The sequence below is a fragment of the Scyliorhinus torazame genome, chromosome 7, assembly GCF_047496885.1.
Source record: "Scyliorhinus torazame isolate Kashiwa2021f chromosome 7, sScyTor2.1, whole genome shotgun sequence".
Taxonomy (NCBI): domain Eukaryota; kingdom Metazoa; phylum Chordata; class Chondrichthyes; order Carcharhiniformes; family Scyliorhinidae; genus Scyliorhinus; species Scyliorhinus torazame.
Genome location: NC_092713.1, coordinates 318,191,853 through 318,203,607, shown reverse-complemented (window position 1 = coordinate 318,203,607; position 11,755 = coordinate 318,191,853). Strand labels below are relative to the sequence as shown.

The window sequence follows — 11,755 nt, the reverse complement described above, 5'->3', positions numbered from 1 at the left end:
AAGTGAACAGACACAGGAATTATGGGCCGGATTCTGCGAAAACCGGCGGGGCGGGCAACTTCGCCAATTGTGGAATCCTCCGCACCTTCAGGGGCTGGGCCGGCACCGGAGTGATTTGCGGCCCGCCGGCTGACGCGGAGGAATAGAGTGCCCCCACGACACAGGCCCGCCCGCGGATCGGTGGGCTCCGATCATGGGCCTGGCCACCATGGGGGCCACTGTGAGGGCACCTCCCAGGGCCAGATCCCCCCGCTCCCCCCCCCATAGACCACAGAGGCTGCCCGCTGTTAAAATGACCTGGGGTTATATGCCCAGCAAATTTGAGGATGACTTTGTTGATGTTTTCAAGCCATTAAGGGGAAGAGTTGGAGTGGATAGAGCAAAGCTAGATCCACTGTTTGGAGAATCCATATTGCCGCCCAGACATTACAGAAGTGAAATCAGGAAACACTTGTAGACATTAAAGACGGTCGAGGTTTTGAATTGCCTTCTGCAAGTAGCAGTCGATGCTACTTTGTGAATTTGTGAATTTTAAATTGGGGATGGGTGGGTGTTTTGTTTCCAAAGGCACTGCGGGATATGGGGCAAAGGCAGGCACGTGGAGTTCCATCACAGATCAGCCACGATCTCATTGGATGGTGAACAAGGTTGAGTGGTAATTCTGCTTTTCCTGAGTTTCTGTGTCCTGATATCACAAGGGGGTGTTGATCAAGGAGAAATTATTCCCACTGGTGGATCGGTGATAAAGTTGGCGAAAGAACCAGACTGGTGTTCAGAAGACTTTGGGCGGGATTCTCCCAAATCCCCGCGATGGCCCGACGCCGGCGTAAAAAGCGGCGGGAACCACTCCGGCGTCGGGCCGACCGGAAGTCGCGGAATCCTCCGCACTTCCGGGGACTAGGCCACTGCCGGAGGGGTTGGCGCTGCGCCAACCTGCGGCAAAGGGCGAGTTCGCGCATGCGCAGAACTGCTGGCGTATTTTAGCGCATGCGCAGGGGGGTGTCTTCTTCACACCGGCTTTCGGTCACTAGCTTTCAGAGCACTGCTCCTTTCTCAGGTGAATGAAGAGGTCTGTTCCAGAAACATATATATAGACAAATTCAAAGATGCCAGACAATGCTTGGAATGCGACCATTAGCAGGTGATTAAATCTTTACAGATCCAGAGATGGGGTAACCCCAGGTTAAAGAGGTGTGAATTGTCTCAAGCCAGGACAGTTGGTAGGATTTCGCAGAAACAGCTACACAATGACATTAATAAGTTCCATCCAACCATCAGACTCACCATGGACTACTCTCCCAAATCGGTCGCATTCTTGGACACACTCGTCTCCATCAAGGACGGTCACCTCAGCACTTCGCTTTACCGCAAACCCACAGATAACCTCATAAAAAATATGTATATCCTCCAGCATGACCTTCTCCCAACTCCCAGACCGCAGGGTCATGTGTTGAGTTTACACTGCCACCTAGTGGTCACAGGTCATGCATAACATTATGTACAAACTTGCCTCATGCATATCATCACACCTCTCTCCACAGTTGCTGCCTGACCTGCTGAGAGTAATTTCAACATTTTCTGCTTTTATTTCAGGATTTCTGAACTTGCAGTATCGCAGTATTTAGCTCTTGTTCTTGTTGCTCTCGACTTTGATTTGCCAATTTGCAATCTGTTATTTTGGCAGAGATATTGGGATGTGGGATGGCTGGCTGGGTCAGCATTAATTGCCCATCTCTAATTGTCCTTGAACAAAGGGCATTTAGGAGCGAAACCACATTTTGGCCAGACCCAGTAGGGACAGCAGATTTCCTTTCTCTAAAGCAAACAACAAACGACAATGTTTTCATGGTCATCGTTAGACTTTTAAACATTTTGTTTTATTGAAATTCAAATTTCACCGTCTGCTGTGGTGGGAATTGAACTTGGGTCCCGAGAACATTTCCCTGGGTCGCTGGATTACGAGTCCAGTGGCAATACCGCTTCACCACCACCTCCCCCATTTAAGATGAACGGGTTAAAGTTTATACTAAAGTTCTGTCGCACGAATGCATTGAGCCTGAACTTGTTGTCAGTAATTACCAATTCACAGCGGCTCTTCCAGCATGGCTTTGCTACTGTGGATAATCGAGACTTAAGACCAAACTGTACATAGCCAGACTGGGGACTCCCTGTTCCGAAGATAACAACCTTTTAAGAACAAAGAACAAAGAAAATTACAGCACAGGAACAGGCCCTTCGGCCCTCCCAGCCTGCGCCGATCCTTTAGCTACCTGTCACCTATTTTCCAAGGGTCTACTTCCCTCTGTTCCCCGCCCGTTCATATATCTGTCTAGATGCATCTTAAATGATGTTATCGTGCCCGCCTCTACCACCTCCGCTGGCAAAGCGTTCCAGGCACCCACCACTCTCTGCGTAAAAACCTTTCCTCGCATATCTCCCTTAACCTTTCCCTCTCTCACCTTGAAATCGTGACCCCTTGTAATTGACACCCCCACTCTTGGAAAAAGCTTTTTGCTATCCACCCTGTCCATACCTCTCATAATTTTGTAGCCCTCAATCAGGTCCCCCCTCAACCTCCGTCTTTCCAGCGGAAACAATCCTAATCTACTCAACCTTTCTTCATAGCTAGCACCCTCCATACCAGGCAGCATCCTGGTGAACCTCCTCTGCACCGTCTCCAAAACATCTACATCCTTCTGGGACAACATTAGCAATTCTCCAGTCCTCCGGGACCTCACCCGTGCTCAAGAATGCTGCAAAGATATTTGTTAAGGCCCCAGCTATTTCTTCCCTCGCTTCCCTCAGAAAGCTGGGATAGATCCCATCCGGACCTGTGGACTTGTCCACCTTAATGCCTTTTAAAATACCCCAAACTTCCCTCTTCCTTGTGCCGACTTGACCTAGAGTATTTAAACATCCATCCTTAGCCTCAACAGCCGTCATGTCCCTCTCCTTGGTGAATACTGATGCAAAGTACTCATTAAGAATCTCACCCATTTCCTCTGACTCCACGCATAAATTCCCTCTTTTGTCTCTGAGTGGGCCAATCCTTTCTCTAGTTAACCTCTTGCTCCTTATATACGAATAAAAGGCTTTGGGATTTTCCTTAACCCTGTTAACCAAAGATATTTCATGACCCCTTTTAGCCCTCTTTATTGCGCGTTTGAGATTTGTCCTACTTTCCCGATATTCCTCCAAAGCTTCATCAGATTTAAGTCGCCTAGATCTTATGTATGCTTCCTTTTTCATTTTAGCTAGTCTCACAATTCCACCCGTCATCCAAGGTTCCCTAATCTTGCCATTTCTATCCCTCATTTTCACAGGGACATGTCTGTCCTGCACTCTAATCAACCTTTCCTTAAAAGACTCCCACATTTCAAATGTGGATTTACCCTTAAAGAGCTGCTCCCGATCCACATTCCCTAGCTCCTGCTGAATTTTGGTATACTTGGCCTTTCCCCAATTTAGCACTCTTCCTTTAGGACCACTGTCGTCTTTGTCCATGAGTATTCTAAAACTTACGGAATTGTGATCGCTATTCCCAAAGTAATCACCGACTGAAACTTTAACCACCTGGCCGGGATCATTCCCCAATACCAGATCCAGTATGGCCCCTTCCCGAGTTGGACTATTTACATACTGCTCTAAAAAAACTCTCCTGGATGCTCCTTACAAATTCTGCTCCATCTACGCCTCCAACACTACATGAGTCCCATTCAATGTTGGGGAAGTTAAAATCTCCCATCACGACCACCCTATTGCTCCTACATGTTTCTGTAATCTGTCTACATATTTGTACCTCTACTTCACGCTCGCTTTTGGGAGGCCTGTAGTAAAGTCCCAACAATGTTAGTGCACCCTTCCTATTTCTTAGCTCTGCCCATATTGCCTCAGTGCGCGAATCCTCCATCGTGCCCTCCTTAATCATAGCTGTGATATCATCTCTGACCAGTAATGCAACTCCGCCACCCCTTTTACCTCCGTCTCTATCCCTCCTGAAGCATCCATACCCTGGGATATTTAGTTGCCAGTCTTGCCCTTCCCTCAACCAAGTCTCCGTAATACCAATAACAGCATATTCCCAGGTACTAATCCAAGCCCTAAATTCTTCTGCCTTACCTGCTACACTTCTCGCATTGAAACAAATGCACCTCAGACCACCTGTCCCTTTGTGTTCATCATCTCTTCCCTGTGTACTCTTCCCCTTAGTCACATTGTATTTATTATCTAGTCCCTTACTGGCTTTAGTTGCTGACTCTTTACTGACCTCTAACTTCCTAATCTGGTTCCCACCCCCCTGCCACATTAGTTTAAAACCTCCCCAACAGTGTTAGCAAAAGTACCCCTAAGACATTTGTTCCAGTCCTGCCCAGGTGTAGACCATCCGATTTGTAATGGTCCCACCGTCCCCAGAACCGGTTCCAATGTCCCAAAAATCTGAACCCCTCCCTCCTGCACCATCTCCCAAGCCACGTATTCATTCTGACTATTCTTGAATTTCTACTCTGATTGTCTCGTGGCACTGGTAGCAATCCTGAGATTACTACCTTTGAGGTCATACTTTTTAACTTATCGCCTAACTCCCTAAATTCTGATTGTCAGACCTCATCCTGTTTTTAACTATATCGTTGGTGCCTATATGCACCACGACAACTGGCTGTTCACCCTCCCCCTTCAGTATGTCCTGCAGCCGATCTGAGACATCCCTGACCCATGCACTCGGGAGGCAACATACCATTCGGGAGTCTCGTTTTCGACCACAGAAATGCCTGTCTACTCCCCTTACGATTGAATCCCCTATGACTATAGCCCTGTCAGTCTTTTTCCCGCCCTTCTGTGCAGCAGAGCCAGCCACGGTGCCATGAGCCTGGCTACTACTGCCTTCCCCTGGTGAGTCATCTCCCCCAACAGTATCCAAAACGGTATACCTGTTTTGGAGGGAGATGCCCGCAGGGGACACCTGCACCGCCTTCCTGCTCTTTCTCTGCCTTTTGGTCACCCATTCCCTGTCCCCCTCACCAATCCTAATCTACAGTGTGACCAACTCACTGAACGTGCTATCCACGACCTCCTCAGCATCGCGGATGCTCCAAAGTGAGTCCATCCGCAGCTCCAGAGCCGTCATGCGGTCTAACAGGAGCTGCAGCTGGACACACTTCCCGCACATGAAGGAGTCAGGGGCATCGGCCGTGTCCCTGAACTCCCACATTGAGCACGAGGAGCATAACACGGGTCTGGGATCTCCTGCCATTTTTACACTTTACCTTAACTGATTATAAATATAATATCAAATAATGAATAAGTGAAAGGAATAAGGATTTTACTTACCACTCACAATACTTGCCAACCCACGAAGAGTTAAATTTCTCCCAGCTACTTACCTTCCTGATAGACCCCAGGCCACTGCTCCCGCCGAAAATCTGAAGGCCGCTGTCCTGCAAGGTAAGTTTTTAAAGGGTAAACGTACCTTCCCGTCAGACCCCTGGCCACTGCTCCCGCCGAAAATCAGAAGCTATAACTTGTGGATAAAAGAAAAGGAAAAGAGAGAGCTTACCTGATATTCACTCACCCCCTTAGGTTAGAGGAGGTGGAAGGGTGGGAGACACTACAAGTGTAGTGTCTCGGGTTTAGCAACCGCCCAACTTAAATGGAGGTAAAAATCAAACAGTTAAGCACCTACCTGATTCCCAAGCTGCACTCCAATCCCTCTCTCTCTCCCGTTCCTGGAAATGAAGGCCGCTGGAACCTGGGGCAAGTTTAAACACCTACCTGAATCCCAAGCTGCACTCGCTGCACTCCGGCTCCCTCTCTCTCTCCCGCTCCCGGAAATAAAGGCCGTTGGAACCTGGGGGCAAGTTTAAACACCTACCTGAATCCCAAGTTGCACTCGTTGCACTCCAATCCCTCTCTCTCTCCCGTTCCCAGAAATGAAGACCGCTGGAACTTGGGGGCAAGTTTAAACACTACCTGAATCCCAAGCTGCACTCCAATCCCTCTCTCTCTCCCGCTCCCGGAAATGAAGGCCGCTGGAACCTGGGGGCAAGTTTAAACACTACCTGAATCCCAAGCTGCACTCGCTGCACTCCGGCACCCTCTCTCTCTCCCGCTCCCACAAAATTTAAGGTGAAATATACCACACTCCTGTCCAATTTAAATTCTCTAACAAGCTGTGACCCGAAACAATGAGTACAATTGATCCCCAAGTTAATATTACAGAAAAGGTTTGAAAGAACCATAATCAACAGAATTTATCCCTGAAATGGTTAATCTAGATTTCAAAACAACCTCGAGAGCAGGATTGACTGAGGCTGCAGGCAAGAAGGGAGTCTTTTATGTTTTTATTGTTAATCATTAACAAAGAACAAAGTCTCCCAGAAGTGCCTGGACTCAGAACAGTATTGGTTATTACCGTTTTATTTGTGAATGCCTGCCTCTCTCGCGTCTGTATGCAGGTAGATTATCAGTTAACTGCCTGCACTATCTTCCTATTTACCTCTTCACCTTTGTATTAATAAAAAGGTTTGCTCTGGGGATCAACTCTCTAAGCTCACACCCTTGTTTCCCCAATGATGCGACTGTTTTAAACAGTTCGCCAGAGATTTGAAACACAGCTTGCTGTTTGTGAGAATGGAGCTGGATTGCCAAAGTAAGCTTCAGATCTTCATCATTTAGCATTGACACCGAGGAAGAGCAGGTACATGGCAAAAGCTTTTGTATTTTAGAAGCAAAAAGTAGAATGCCAAACTTTTAATTTGCACAAAAGGAGAGAATTAATACCATGGTATTGGGCAATTAATCAGACTCTTTCTTAACCAATATAAAATATTCGCCCATTATTTTCCTTCTATTACAATTTACTGGTGCAAAGTACAGGTCAGGGGCGGAATTCTCCGCAATCGGCGCGATATCCACCGACTGGCGCCAAAAACGGCGCGAATCAGTCGGGCATCGCGCCGCCCCAAAGGTGCGGAATCCTCCGCATCTTGAGGGGCCGAGCCCTAACCTTGAGGGGCTAGGCCCGCGGCGGACTGATTTCTGCCCCGCCAGCTGGCGGGAAAGGCCTTTGGCGCCCCACCAGCTGGCGCGAAACTGATTTTGCCGGGCGGCGCATGCGCGGGAGCGTCAGCGGCCGCTCACGGCATCCCCGCGCATGCGCAGTGGAGGGGGTCTCTTCCGCCTCTGCCATGGTGGAGACCATGGCGAAGGCGGAAGGAAAAGAGTGCCCCCCACGGCACAGGCCCGCTTGCGGATCGGTGGGCCCCGATCGCGGGCCAGGCCACCGTGGGGGGCAACCCCTGGGGCCAGATCACCCCGCGCCCCCCCACAGGACCCCGGAGCCCGCCCGCGCCGCCTTATCCCACCGGTAAGAGAGGTGGTTTAATCCACGCCGGCGGGACAGGCATTCCAGCAGCGGGACTTCGGCCCATCCGGGCCAGAGAATCGCCGGGGGGGGGGGCCGCCAACCGGCGCGGGGCGATTCCCGCCCCCACCGAATATCCGGTGCCGAGGAATTCGGCAACCAGCGGGGGCGGGATTCACGCCAGCCCCCGGCGATTCTCCGACCCGGCGGGGGGTCGGAGAATCCGTTCCTGCAAGGTTTAGGTTCAGTAAGCCCAGAGAGCGCAGAAACGAAACATTTCCTATCCTTCTGTTTAAACGAAGTGCTTCCCAAACATTGACTGCCCAGGCCACTGTGTCTGTTGATAAGGTTTGCACAGATTACAGGGCCTGATTGGTGGGAATTTCCATGCTGCCTGCGGACTTCGGGTGCACCAAGTGCTGAATGGTGAACTGCCAACAGCGCTCTTTCCAAATCTGCTGGCTGGTCAATATGGTCATGGCTGAGCTTCGACCTAATCTCCATTTTTCCAGACCATTCCCATCTCCCTTGATGCTCTTTGTGTGCAAAGACCTGTCTCGGTCATTTCTACACTCAGTAACTGAGCACCTGCAGCTCTCAAAGATAAATAATTCCAAAGATTCATGAGCACAACAACTCAGCCCAGTCCTAAATAGCCGATCTGTTACCCTGAGATTTGCCCCCGTGTTCTGGACATCCCACCCAGGGGAAGCAGCTTCTCAGTGTTTATCCTGTAAAGCCTGAAACAATTGTGCAAGTTACTTTGAAGTTCCCAATCATTTTCCAAAATTCAGCAATAACCTGCTCGCGGACGCTCAGTTTGGGTTCCGCCAGGGTCACTCAGCTGCTGACCTCACTACAGCCTTGGTTCAAACATGGATAAAAGAGCTGAATGCCAGAGGTGAGGTGAGAGTGACTGCCCTGGACATCAAGGCAGCATTTGAGGAGCCCGAGCTAAACTGGAGTCAATGGGAATCAGGGGGAAAACTCTCCGCTGGTTGGCGTCATACCCGGCACAAAGGAAGGTGGTTGTGGTGGTTGGAGGTCAATCATCTCAGCTCCAGGACATCACTGCAGGAGTTCCTCAGGGTCGTGTCCTCGGCCCAACCATCTTCAGCTGCCTCATCAATGACCTCCCTTCCGTCAGAAGGTCAGAAGTGGGGATGTTTAAAAAATAAATTAAAAAGAAATAATAAATAACCTTTATTGTCACAAGTAGGCTTACATTAACACTGCAACAAAGTTACTGTGAAAAACCCCTAGTTGCCACATTCCGGCGCCTGTTCGGGTACACACAGGGAGAATTCAGAATTCTCAGCGGTTACGGGAATTGAACCCGTGCTGCTGGCCTTCTTCTGCATCACAAACCAGCTGTCTAGCCCACTGAGCTAAACCAGCCCTAAAACACTGCCCTCTCTGAGGATTGAACTCAGGACCTTCAGATTATGAGACTGACGCGCTGCCTACTGCTCTAAGAAGGCTTCTGTGGAAGGTTTGTGGACGCCTGCACAATTTTCAACACCATTCACGACTCCTCAGATAATGAAGCAGTCCATGTCCAAATGCAGCAAGACCTGGACAATATCCAGGCTCGGGCTCACAAATGGCAAGTTACATTCGCGCCACACAGGTGCCAGGCAATGACCATATCCTACAAGAGAGGATCTAACCATTGCCCCTTGACATTCAATGGCAATACCATCACTGAATCCCCCACAATCATCATCCTGGGGGTTACCATTGATCAGAAACTGAACTGGACGAGCCACATTAATACTGTGGCTACGAAGGCAGGTCAAAAACTAAGAATCCTACAGCGAATAACTCACCTCCTTACCCCCCAAAGCCTGTCCACCATCTACAAGGCACAAGTAAAGCAACAGTGCTAACCATTGTGCTACCAATGGGGTAAATTCCATGGTATGTGTGAAACACAAAAATGGTGATGCTCGTATAGGCATGGATCCCAAAGATTTTAATGAAAAAGTGTACATATTGTTCAGCAATTGTTTAAGAAGGCAATGGCCAGCCAATCTGATCCATATCTCGCACTATTGAGTTACAGACCGTAACCACTGTCACAAGGTAGATCACCAGCGGAGTTACTCATGAATAGAAGGTTGCGTACTACACTTCCATACTTGGAAAAGAAGGAGGAGAATGCAGTGGTACTGCAGGAAATACACAACATTAAAGCAAAACAAAAGCAGCTCGATGATAGAGTGCCTGGAACGTTACCACCGCTGAGTAATGATGACATTGTGAGAGTAGAAGATTCAGGCAATTGGTTGAGAGAAACCCTTATACTTGAAGAAGTAGCATCTCGTTCCTACAATGTACAGGCAGAGGAATGATTGGTTTTAAGAAGAAATCTTTGTGCGCTCTTGAAAACTAGAGAAAACTTTCACAACAACGTGCTGGGTGACGAATCTGCATCAGAATCACCGTCGGCTGCAGTGTCAGATAGTTCAGCAGTTCCTGAGCATGAGAAGGTCATGGAGAACATTGAATCTACAAGTTCTGAGCAGCAAGGACAAACTTTGAGATGACCTATATATTTGTTAAACCGGTTTTTAAAATTAAAAATAAATAATTAATACTGTTAGACTCTCATGATATCACATGTAAATATACTGATGATAATGTGGGTAGCACAGTGGCTAGCACTGTTGCTTCACAATGCCGGGATCCGGGTTCGATTCCCGCTTGGGTCACTGTCTGTGTGGAGTCCGCACTTTTTCCCTGTGACTGCGTGGGTTCCCTCCGGGTGATCCGGTTTCCTCCCACAAGTCCCAAACGACGTGCTGTTAGGTGAATTGGACATTCTGAATTCCCTCTCTGTGTACCCGAACAGGCGCCGGAGTGTGGCGACTCGGGGCTTTTCACAGTAACTTCATTGCTGTGTTAATGTAAGCCTACTTGTGACAATAATAAAGATTATTATCATAATTTATTCCTTCAAATGAAAGGGGATGGACTGATATCATGGTTGTGTTGTAATTCACCATTGACCACTAGGAGTCTCATTAATACATAAGTGAATGTTAGAGACAGGTGACCTCAGACTGACTAGGGAGCTGGGAGAGAGGTTGCTTGTGCATGGTCATACTGTTATTCATTTGCTGTTTTGTATATAGTGGTCCCACAGGTAACGTTAATAAATTGTTCACAGCTTTAGCTACAACTGTTCTTGTAATATAAATCAGGGTAGCCGACAAGGACATTCCACATCCAATTGGACAACCTGTAAGGAGAGCTTTTAATTGGCTGAAAAGGCTGGGCCTACCCCTGTCTGGTTCCTCTGGAACCCCAGGGCTCCACAGAGCCCAGTTTGGGAAAGGCTGCTCTAGATCATTTTTCTTCCTCATCGGTTGCTGCAGACTCTCAGATAGGTTTGATAACTGGTCAGATAGACGATCGCAGACATTGCTTTGTTGTTCAGTGAGTTAGCTGGAAAGAAATAAAAACATTTAGGGAGCACCTTTCTTTCCCTTGGTGTCAGCATGGGTTAGAACATAGAACATAGAACATTACAGCGCAGTACAGGCCCTTCGGCCCTCGATGTTGCGCCGACCTGTGAAACCACTCTAAAGCCCATCTACACTATTCCCTTATTGTCCACATGTCTATCCAATGACCATTTGAATGCCCTTAGTGTTGGCGAGTCCACTACTGTTGCAGGCAGGGCATTCCACGCCCTTACTACTCTCTGAGTAAAGAACCTACCTCTGACATCTGTCTTTTATCTATCTCCCCTCAATTTAAAGCTATGTCCCCTCGTGCTAGACATCACCATCCGAGGAAAAAGGCTCTCACTGTCCACCGTATCCAATCCTCTGATCATCTTGTGTGCCTCAATTAAGTCACCTCTTAACCTTCTTCTCTCTAACGAAAACAGCCTCAAGTTCCTCAGCCTTTATTCATAAGATCTTCCCTCCATACCAGGCAACATTCTGGTAAATCTCCTCTGCACCCTTTCCAATGCTTCCACATCCTTCCTATAATGTGGCGACCAGAATTACACGCAATACTCCAAATGCGGCCGCACCAGAGTTTTGTACAGCTGCAACATGACCTCATGGCTCTGAAACTCAATCCCTCTACCAATAAAATCTAACACACTGTACGCCTTCTGAACAACCCTCTCAACCTGAGTGGCAACTTTCAGGGATCTATGTACATGGCCACCGAGATCTCTCTGCTCATCCACACTGCCAAGAATCTTACCATTAGCCCAGTACTCTGTCTTCCTGTTATTCCTTCCAAAATGAATCACCTCACACTTTTCTGCATTAAACTCCATTTGCCACCTCTCAGCCCAGCACTGCAGCTTATCTATGTCCCTCTGTAACTTGTAACATCCTTCCGCACTGTCCACAACTCCACCGACTTTAG

At 48.4% G+C, this 11,755-nt stretch overlaps 1 long non-coding RNA gene and 1 other non-coding gene across 2 annotated transcripts; one reads left to right on the top strand and one right to left on the bottom strand.

Annotated features, from left to right (window-relative positions):
- Positions 1-6,492: 6,492 nt before the first annotated feature.
- LOC140427509 (uncharacterized) lies at positions 6,493-9,959 on the top strand. Its single transcript, XR_011948534.1, has 2 exons — positions 6,493-6,694; positions 9,426-9,959. It is a non-coding gene; the product is annotated as an uncharacterized lncRNA (long non-coding RNA).
- trnam-cau (transfer RNA methionine (anticodon CAU)) lies at positions 8,769-8,841 on the bottom strand. Its single transcript has one exon. It is a non-coding gene; the product is annotated as a tRNA-Met (tRNA).
- Positions 9,960-11,755: the final 1,796 nt, after the last annotated feature.